Genomic DNA, 9,983 nt, shown 5'->3' on the forward strand with positions numbered 1-9,983 from the left:
ACATCATTTCTCTGAGTATTACTTTGACTTTATATAATAAACCATTAAAAGAAAACATATACACCAGAAGTCTTACATTCTCTAGTCTTTAAGTCAATCATTAAGTTTTCCTATATCTTTTTCCTTTCTTTTTCATCACCAGGGATTGAATCCAGGGCCTCCTACATGCTAGATAAGTATTCTACCACTGAGCTACACCTACAGACCCAAATTTTCTTAGATTTTTGAAGAGATGAAAATAAAAATTATTTCAAATAATGGCACTCAAACACCACACATGCTTGTAATGAGGTGCACCAGCCAACTTTAAGCTTCTTCTTTTCCAGGTCTTACCTAAAATAATCCTCACTAGTTTCTTGGAATTGTTTTTATCAGTTGTATTTTGGGCCTATGTTGCTTCAATGGGCAGAAAACAATATTAAAATATGCTAATAATCTATAGTGAGAATATGGTAGAATAAGTGAGTTTCCTAAATTCTCAGGGGTATCAGTGGAAACAATAATAAGCTGGGCAGTTTTATGTGGTCATTTTTTCTCTGAGGTTGGTGTCTCTGATTTGATTTTCCTAGCAGCTTCCAGAACAGAAAGTGGGCTTACTTTGTCTCCAAATTCTTTTTCCTGGTGCTCAAGAAGAATGCCCTGCTTTTCTGGTTCCACCACAAAATCTCCCCCAAGGATGAAGCCTTCACCTTCTAAGTTTCCAGAGATGCCTCCATTCCAGGCCCTGAAGAAGTTGAACCACACACCCATAAGGAAAAATCCCATAAACTTCATCTTGCACCTTTGTGGACCACAGAGCTTTTTATTTTCATCCAGGAAGATGTTCCCTTGAAATAATACTCAAAGTCCTTCACTTCAGTCCCATTCTTTTCCTTTGCCACTGCATAGAGGGTAACACCCAGGTCATCCAACTTGGGTTTCAGGGAGAACAGGTCCATAGCTTCCTCTCTACAGAGAAAACACCCTGCCCTCCACACAGCCATAATCACAGCTGCACTCTATTCTCATGGTGCCTTTGCTTTGAAAGTCCTTGGTTCCTTCTCCAGTGTTTTCAGGTCTATATCTTCCAGATATGCCAGTATTTGGAAAGAAACATGTCTGTGTTGGTCAGGAAGAGTGCAAAGGCAGCAGCCCCCAGGGCTTCTGAATCAATGGACCACATTCCCATGGTGAAGACACTTGGGTCCTGCACTGCAGCAGACCCCACCTCTGCTGATGTCATGGGCCTCACTATAGCCCTGCGTGCAATGCCAGCCACCAGGACTCCCTGTCCAGCCCTCTACTCCTCAAATTCCTTTTCATTCTTGTAATTACTTTTACCCACCACTAATATTCCCCATACCTAATGTCTCTGATTTCATTCTTTCAATGTATTTTTTTCACATAGTTCTTATGTCATTCCTTACCACACAAATCTCAATCAAATAATTCCCAGAATCATGATAAAGATGAGAACACCACATCCATCATGCAATTCTACACAACAATTAAGAACATCCATCAAAATAACAATTTCTATAAAATCCTACATTAGTACTGAGAGTGTACCTCAAATGACACAGGGAAGCCAGGTCTTAAATTCACACTGTGCCTCCTGAATGATATCAGCAGAAGCTAGGTTATGTATTCAACCACAGTTCAAACAACTCTTTAAGAATATAATATCTATCTCAATGCAAATCACAACACCCTGAGGAAATGGAGGTCCAACTGCAGCTCTCTTTTTTCTTCACCTCGGTTTTCCAGATAACAATGTAGTTGACTTGGAAAACACCCAGCTGTACAATACCACTTCATTTGAATGGAGGCTTCCTGTTTGCCCCAGAAGGTTACTCCCTTGAAAAGACTACTGCAGCTGACAATTTGAATTTCATAACATTAAAACCTGGTGAGCATTTTCTTCTTCAAGATCTTGCTGATGAGATACCCACATCAGCATATTCATGAGAATGACATAACCTATCAGTTTCTGACAGTTGTCTCATCTACAGGAATACCTACTCTTAGGAAAGGGAGGACATGGGGGAGGAGAGCTGAATGCCACCTCAGATTCATACTAAAAACTCTCATTGGAATGAGCTTCCACTTCAAACTGGTACTTTTCATACTGTGTTCTATTCACTTGATTTAACAAAGGAGAAAATGCTGAGAAATTAGAGAGTTGGTATTATCTGCAGAGGCTCTGTAAGGTATTATCTGGATTCTCTTCTGGTTGGACTCTGTGAAATGGATTGAAGGAAAACCATCCCAAGGCAAAGCCAAACAATTTCTAATGAATTTTTAATTGTAATTTTGGGAACAAAATTGCAAGAAACCTTGGATACATGTCAAGACCCACAGTCCTGGGGGATATCACGAGAGAAAGATTTATTCCTATTTAAGGGGGAAAAGGATGTAGCTGAACTTTCAGCAGAAAATTGTCCCAGTGATCCTTGGGGGCCTTGGCATGAGGATTGGCAGCCTCATATGAAAACACTATAACTTAGGTCATTACTATTACAGAGATTTGGGGGATCATCCACAACTGAAACACAAGCCATTGAAATTGCAATTTACTCATTCCATTCTCACTCTTCCTATTTCTCCTGGCCTTTTCCTTTGAAAGAGCCTAAGCAGCAGATATCTGGGCAAAATGCACAGCCGAGTGGAAGTGCTGTATCTTGGCAGTTATCTCAGGTACAGATAGGCTGAGGAAAGAGATACTGAAGGGTAATTTAGGGAAAGCCAGTTTCCCTAAATTGGGAATGACTAAGCAAGTTATACAGACCCTGTCTGTAAATATAAATAGGCCAAGGGAAGAGGTGATGGCTCATGTGGTTTGTGATCCATAGCAAGATATTTCCTGGCAGAATAAAAAAGGAAAGAAAAACTCCTCCAACATTTAACCTTTCCATAGTTAGTTTTGCAGCAATTTATCTCAAGATTTATTACAATGTGATTTAGTTGCAGAAAGTCATATCCATTCAACTCACATTCCTTCACTTCCCTTCAAATTTCTACTAAACTGGTTTTGATCTTTCTAAAGGAATTACCTAACTTGGTTACCACTGCTCCTGGAAATGTAGAGCCAGAGATGCCAGAGCTACAATATTCAAAGAGGAAGGGGTTGTCATTTGGCATACTGGCTTTGAAGGGTGGGGAGGATCCAGGCTGCAGTAAGAGAATGCACTATGCTTCTCTTCCCAGGGGGTATGTCTGGGCCTTTTTCAACATGAGTTTTAATGACTGACTTCCCTAACATCCTGGCTGTGCTGTAGATACCACCTGATGTCACAGGAAGGAGGAATGAAAGCATGATGATGTCACGCTTCTCACGGCAACCAAAGACGGTTTTTGTCCTGGCCACATCAGACCAATATCAAAACAAGAACAGGTTTGGGTGTGACTGTAAGAGCACAGATGAACTGAGCGAGTAACAGGGGATGGCTGTTTTCATGAAATGTTATCCTTACATTCTCACCCAGGAGCAGAGGAGCCAGGGTGTGTTCGGGGGCACAGACATGTGGACCTTTGATCAGATCACATATATCCGGGACAAGGGACCCCACTGAAGACTGACAGGCCTCAGAATCCTCCAGGAACACTAGGTGGTGCAGTCCTCTTTTGACAGCATGAGGCATCATGGCCAACTGACCACCCTGCTCCTGCTTCAAGCAATTAGCCCCATAGAAAATCTAGTAGACCAGGGAGTTAGGGAGGGGAGCATGAAGTTTCACATGTGACCAAGTTTATCACTGTTCCCTGTGGAATTGAACTTGGAACATGCTCCTCAAGTTGGAATCACAAGGAGTTTTGTAAGTCAGGAAACTGACCAAGGGCCCTACAGCAACATGGAATGATTCCTGTTGACAGCTCAGGGCAGGGGAGCATGCAGTGCATCTTGGGGGGTTATGTGATGATGGAATTGGGAAACATCACATCCTCACTGCAGTGACACCCTCCTTTCCTTGAATGCCCAAACATGAGACAGCTGGAACCTGGAAAGTTTGACTTCTCAGTGGAGCTGGGTGCCTCCTCTAGTCCCTAATGTAGAAAGGATGGAGTCATTCACTGAAAATGTGGGATGGAGGCTAGGAGAGAGCCAGCAAGGGATGAGAGATATTCTGTACCCACTCCACCTGCCTGGCCCTATCTCCTTTGCTACTGCCTTACAACTAGGCTGCACTCAGGAATTCCCTTGGTATCAGTTTCCAAGGGGCCCTTCAACTCACCTTTAGATACAGAATTATATGGCCAATCTGTCTTCACATAGGGTACATCTTGTTGACCTGACTACTGCCTGTCTGGCACAAGGCCTTCTGTGACAATGTCAAGGGTTCATTTTATCAACCACTGGAGGATGCAGACTACAGGCCATGTCACATCCCTAATGCTCCAAAAAAGAGATAATGATGGATGAAACAGGTGCCTAATGGTGGCATGATGGGCACAGTTTAAAACCACATAATACCATTTTCCTACATGAATCATGCTGAAAAAGAGGAATGGTATACAAGATCAAAGCTGAGTATCCAAAAATGAAAAATTGGGCCACACAATGCAGAAAGTGGTTGGAGAAGGAAACCAACTATAGTGAAGAGACACTAAAAGAAATCGTTACTTGTAATTGTCTCCCCAAAAATTCCAGGACATTTCTTCAACTTCAAAAAACTGTACAAATACAGCAAGAAGTAATTGTGAGATCATTCTGTAAGTAAGAATAATTACTGACAATAGTAAAACTGGCAAGGAACATCAATGTCCTAGCAAATTTCTGGATCTTTCCTGTTGCTTGCAAGGTGTGGTTGATTACACATATGCTGATTTTGCTTTTCTGACACATGACACATGAGGATCCTTACACCAGAACAATTACACCAAAGCACTTAAATATAAACAAGTACAAATTTGGAGATGCACAACTGAACAATGGCTCTGTAAATAAAGAGTACACAAAAAATTCTGAAATTTAAACAAAAAGGAGTCTGCAAAAATACAAAATTGAAAACAAAATAAGGGCAAAGCCTGAATTAAAAAACATAAAATTTCAAAGAATAACTAAAGACACAATATGAATTACTGAGCAATAAAATGGAGAAAATAAAGAATTTCCAAAATTCAAATTTTTTTGGATAATTGCTTACACCTTCCAGAAACATGCCATACACTTACCTATCATCTCTGATTTTATTCTTTTAATGTTAGATCTTCCAAATAGGAGTTCTTGTGTCATTACATACCTTAAAACAATTGTAGTTATGTGTTTGTTCAATGGTGAGATTGTTACCCTGAAAGAGAAAGTATTTCATAGTGAGAGAAAGGAATTTACGGTATATGGACTTCACAGAATTTTTTTTCCTGAGCTGCTCAGAACTCTCTCACCTTCATTCAGGAAGGAACCATGTAGAGCTCCAGCCTTACAATGAGAGTGCTTTCCAAGTTTGGGAATGTATTTATTCTCATGTGTCCATTTCCCTGTGAACTTAAGTACAACAGCCTACCCACTCAATTTGTTTTTCTAGTGTCTTTTATAATGTCTTAGTGCCATATAATTCCAGCTTTTACATGTACTTAAATTTTTTAATTTGTGATATGAGTTCTTTACTAAGTAGCTCTAGGGTCCAACAATTAATTTACAGAATTCTAAATGGTAATCCCAGATATACAAAATCATGTTTTCTGAAACTCGATTTTTAAAACTTGTATGTGTACATGTGTCCTTTGTGCATCCTATAGGACAATATTTTCCAACCAGTACTCAGTTGAGAAGTTTAATGTTGAAAAAGATCTCTTCTCATTCCAAACAAAACAAACCCCTCCCCCTCTTTTCCCCTCCCAACAACTTAAATTTTTAAGCTAATCTTTCCTGAGAAAATGTTACAACTACAGTTTCTATTTATCTGGCTAACTGAATTACCCTTCTCTCAGCCACAGGGAATGATCAAGGGTGACAATAGCGATATTTTGCCATGGCAATATTTTAGTGTTTAACATGTATAATATCAGATTTATTTTTTACTATGCCACCAAATTTTTGAGGCTGCACAAAGAAAATGTTTCAAATCAACATCAAACAAGAGCACCTCTCCAGTGCAGTGAATGTTGATGATGGCAGAAAACAGAATATTTTTAACCCTTTCTGCTGACTGACTCTGAAAAAGGGAATTCATATAAGTTTCAAGATGGCAGTAGGATAAATGAAATGCATGTTTGAAGAAACTTTCCAAAATAACAAACAAGCTTCTTACAAACTTGTTGGCTTCTGAGTAAAAGCCTGATGAAGAATGGAAGCTCTACCTCTGGATAAAAGCAGAAACCTGAAAGAATTTATGAGATTCAGATCACCCATGCCAGGAAGAACCCACAGGCTCCATACCAGCCTTTGGAAATCTGAACCAAAAGAACTAATTTCAGGATGTTCCTGGAGAAAATCAACTCAATATTGGAGCTGCCAAATAAACTGCCATGCGCCATGCCTCTTACATATAAACTGATATGTGGAAAACATTATTTAAAAAAAGAAATGAAAGTCAACATGAAACGCCAAGTGGTCTGTGTAAATCATCTTGTGGTGCTGTACTTGAAAAAGGCCATAGAGAATTCCCATTTCTTTTAGCTTTGTACTAATTTTGGAGGGTGCAATCCACTTTTATTCAATACATTTTAAAAAGGAAAAACATTTCACATAGGTTATATTAGCACCTGTTTTTGAACCTCATTCAGCAAATTATTTAATTTAGCAGGAAATTGTAATAGCAGCCCACATGCAAAGTTCATTCCACCTCTAGTATTCTGCGTCCTCAGTCATTTTCCCACAGACTGTAGAATTACAGATGTCTTCCAGATTGCACGTGTTTAAAGCATTGTCCTCAATTGCAGCAAGGTTGAGAGATGAACTTGTACACCGATTGGATCATAAAGAGTTCTGAAACCTGCAGTTAATTAGTTCTTTGAGAACTGAATGAACAAGTGGAAGGGAGTCCCTAGTTGGAAGAAGTATGTCTACTAGAAATAACTCTGAACCTGATCATCTTCTCCCTGCATATTCCTCTTTCTGTGCTGCTGGGCTTCCATGAGCTTAGCAGCTTATCTTCTTATGTCCTTCTTCCACAATGTTTCTGCTTTGGAGTGTACCTATGATAGACTGACTCCTGAAACTGTGAGCTAAAATATGTTTGCAAATCTAATAATTGCTATTTTTAGCTATTTAAGACACAAAAAAATGAAAAATTGACTACCATAGACACTTTAGTATCTGGCATGTCTGCATCCACTGTTTTGTTTTCCTGGTGCTAGATTTGAGAACTACCTAGGAACAATTCCTGGTATGCAGAGCACCTATTTACCTTGGATGGTCTGTAGACCATCAGACCATCAGACACATGATTGAAATGGAAATTAGGGAAAAACTGGTTATCTTGGGACTTAGCTGTATCTCCCATTATCCATTTGATCTACATATGTAACCTCTTAGGAAATGAATAATTCTCTCAGCCTCTATTTCACAGAGAAAGATATTTGGTTGCTCACAAATTGGATAATGGTGTTGAGAGGAAAATGAAGAATCCATTCTTACCTCTGGATTTTCTTCAAGGAAAACTCACACCCATTAGGATGTAAAGGAGTTCGTAATGTCCTTCAATAAGTAAAACTAGAGGAGGAAGAATTTCCAAAGTGTCAGGATGTCTTGACTTCAACCTTGGGTATTGCATGTCTGTTTCACAGTCAGCACTGCTATTTACTGGACTTGTCACACTTAAAACATTTGTTTACTTATTTCACTATAAATTTTACTTAAGTGCTAAATGTATTTTCTTAGTAGAATTTCAAACAGAAGGAAATATGTGCAAAGCAACAGGATGGAAGGGAATTTCAAAATGAAGTTGATATTACATTAGATTATTTACATGTTGCTACTTGCTACTTTAATAAAAATACAAAAGTCCCTTAAAATATTTGAACTCAAATCCATCAATGAATTTTTCCCTTAATGTTCAATAGGTTCCCTTGTACCACTGTTCTTGTAATCAGTACAGAACTTGCTACATATTTAGAAAATCAGTCACCATCTCAGAACTACTAAACCATTCTATTTTTTAGTAATATCCAATTTGTGATTTCAGAATTAAAAGGTGGGAATCACCATTCTTACCATAACTTTTTCATCTGAGAAATATACAAATTTATATTATGAAATTAAATTGTATATTCTCATATTGATGCCTTAATTTTACATTTGACTTTATAAAACTGAAGTATATATCCCTTTTTGGACTTATTTCAATCTCTTTAAATTAGATAATAGATGGTATTACAAAAGTATCTAATTGAAAAATTAAAGCCATCCTTCTACATGAGTGCCAATTCTACTCACTATTTAATTTCCTTCCCTTGAAGAATATCTTTTGAGAGCTTCTGCTCTGCATGCATCAGTTTAAGGCCCTTGCTTTCAAGAAAAAATTGGAAAGCTTGTGTTTTGTATTGTGAGTGACATTTCTATTAATCTTTAATCTGTCTCTTTCTGGATGTAATCTAGATCCTTCATTTTAGGTTACTGGTATATGTAGTAATTCAGTACATACAGTTTCATGGCCCTCATGTACAGTTCAATTTCTTTCCTTTACTTTGATTTGTTTTCTTTACTTTGATACTTGCAAATAGAACTCAGGATCTATACATTAAAATTGTTCCCTGAATATTTTAATGGTTCTGTCAGAAAACAAAATTTGGAAAAAAGTTTTTTCGAGAATCTGTCTTATATATATCATATATAAATTAAATGAAAGTTATGATTTTATAAAAATTGTATATATTAAAGATAAATTGATATATGTTATAATTATAGTTTATATGTAGTTTATAAATATATATATACATATATATAAATTATATATTTTATCTGAAGCCAGAATTGGGGACAGGCAGTTAGTGTAGAATTACAGGATCAGTCAAATCGAGGAAAGTCCATGAAAGCCATCTGCCTCTGGAAGTCTGGAAATTAAATACTGCCCCTGTGAGAGTGGACTTTTTATATCTCACCTGCAAAACCAGGCCTAGTCATTTAGGCAGGAAGGAGAGATAAGGCAGGAAAGAACTGGAGAACAAAGGATTTTCTTATAAAGACAGAAATGGGGAAATATAAGATAAAGCTGCTCCTCCGCCCTTTCCCCGCCTCCCAACTACTTGTCAGTCTGTGGACATCCTAGCTAGCTATTGGCTCATCAGTCAGCTTGCACGTATCCTTCTCCATTATTAGTCCCCTGTTAGACCAGTGGAATTAAACTCCTTAAGGATAGCTTCCCCGCCATCTTTTCTCATACTTTTTCTGTCCTACTCACTTTCTTTCTCCCTCCTCCTCACCTTACACACTCTTTCTTCATGTGCCCTTTCTCTTTTCCACTCATTTTCTCTCTTACCCTGCAGGGAGACACTCTGTTTGCTTAATAAACCCCCTTATGTGAATTCCTGTGTCAGGCAGGTGTTTTCTGGGTTCTTACATTGGTACCATGACTCAAATGGACTCTTAAGCAAGTGGAACCCCATCTGATGCCCCAGTGCCCCCCCAGACACAGCTTCACCTTCCATTTTCCCAGACACTCGGCTCTGCATCCATCACCAGACTTCATACTGGTGAGTCCCCTAGGTGGGTTCCCCTAGGCTAACTTATACACTCCTCTGCCAACCTGAGAAGTGACCATTGAGTGTCCAGGGCCCTTGAGGCAGCTGAAAGTTGGGGGTACCCCCAGCCACGACTTTTATAGTTATGGCTGGCCCCCTTAGTTGGTCTCATCTGCCGGGTGGGTTCCTGATTTTATGGTGGAGATTCTCTCTCAGGGTTGAGGCTCATCTTTGCACTCATTCCCTCTTGTTCCCTCTCAAAACCCTGATGTCAGGTCCTCAACCCTCCTCAGCTTTTGCCTGGCCCACATTGGTGCTTGGGTGATAACCCCATCATTGTGCTGCCTTCTTGTCTCCAGCCTGCTAATCTGTGGCCTCAGGATGCC

At 39.0% G+C, this 9,983-nt stretch overlaps 1 pseudogene across 1 annotated transcript; it reads right to left on the reverse strand.

The window, feature by feature from the left end:
- Positions 1 to 412: 412 nt before the first annotated feature.
- On the reverse strand, positions 413 to 1,235 carry LOC306669861 (peroxiredoxin-like 2A; annotated as a pseudogene). Its single transcript has one exon. The product of its transcript is annotated as a peroxiredoxin-like 2A (transcript).
- Positions 1,236 to 9,983: the final 8,748 nt, after the last annotated feature.

Source organism: Sciurus vulgaris (genome assembly GCF_902686455.1).
Source record: "Sciurus vulgaris genome assembly, chromosome: 9".
In the NCBI taxonomy this organism is placed as follows: Eukaryota; Metazoa; Chordata; class Mammalia; order Rodentia; family Sciuridae; genus Sciurus; species Sciurus vulgaris.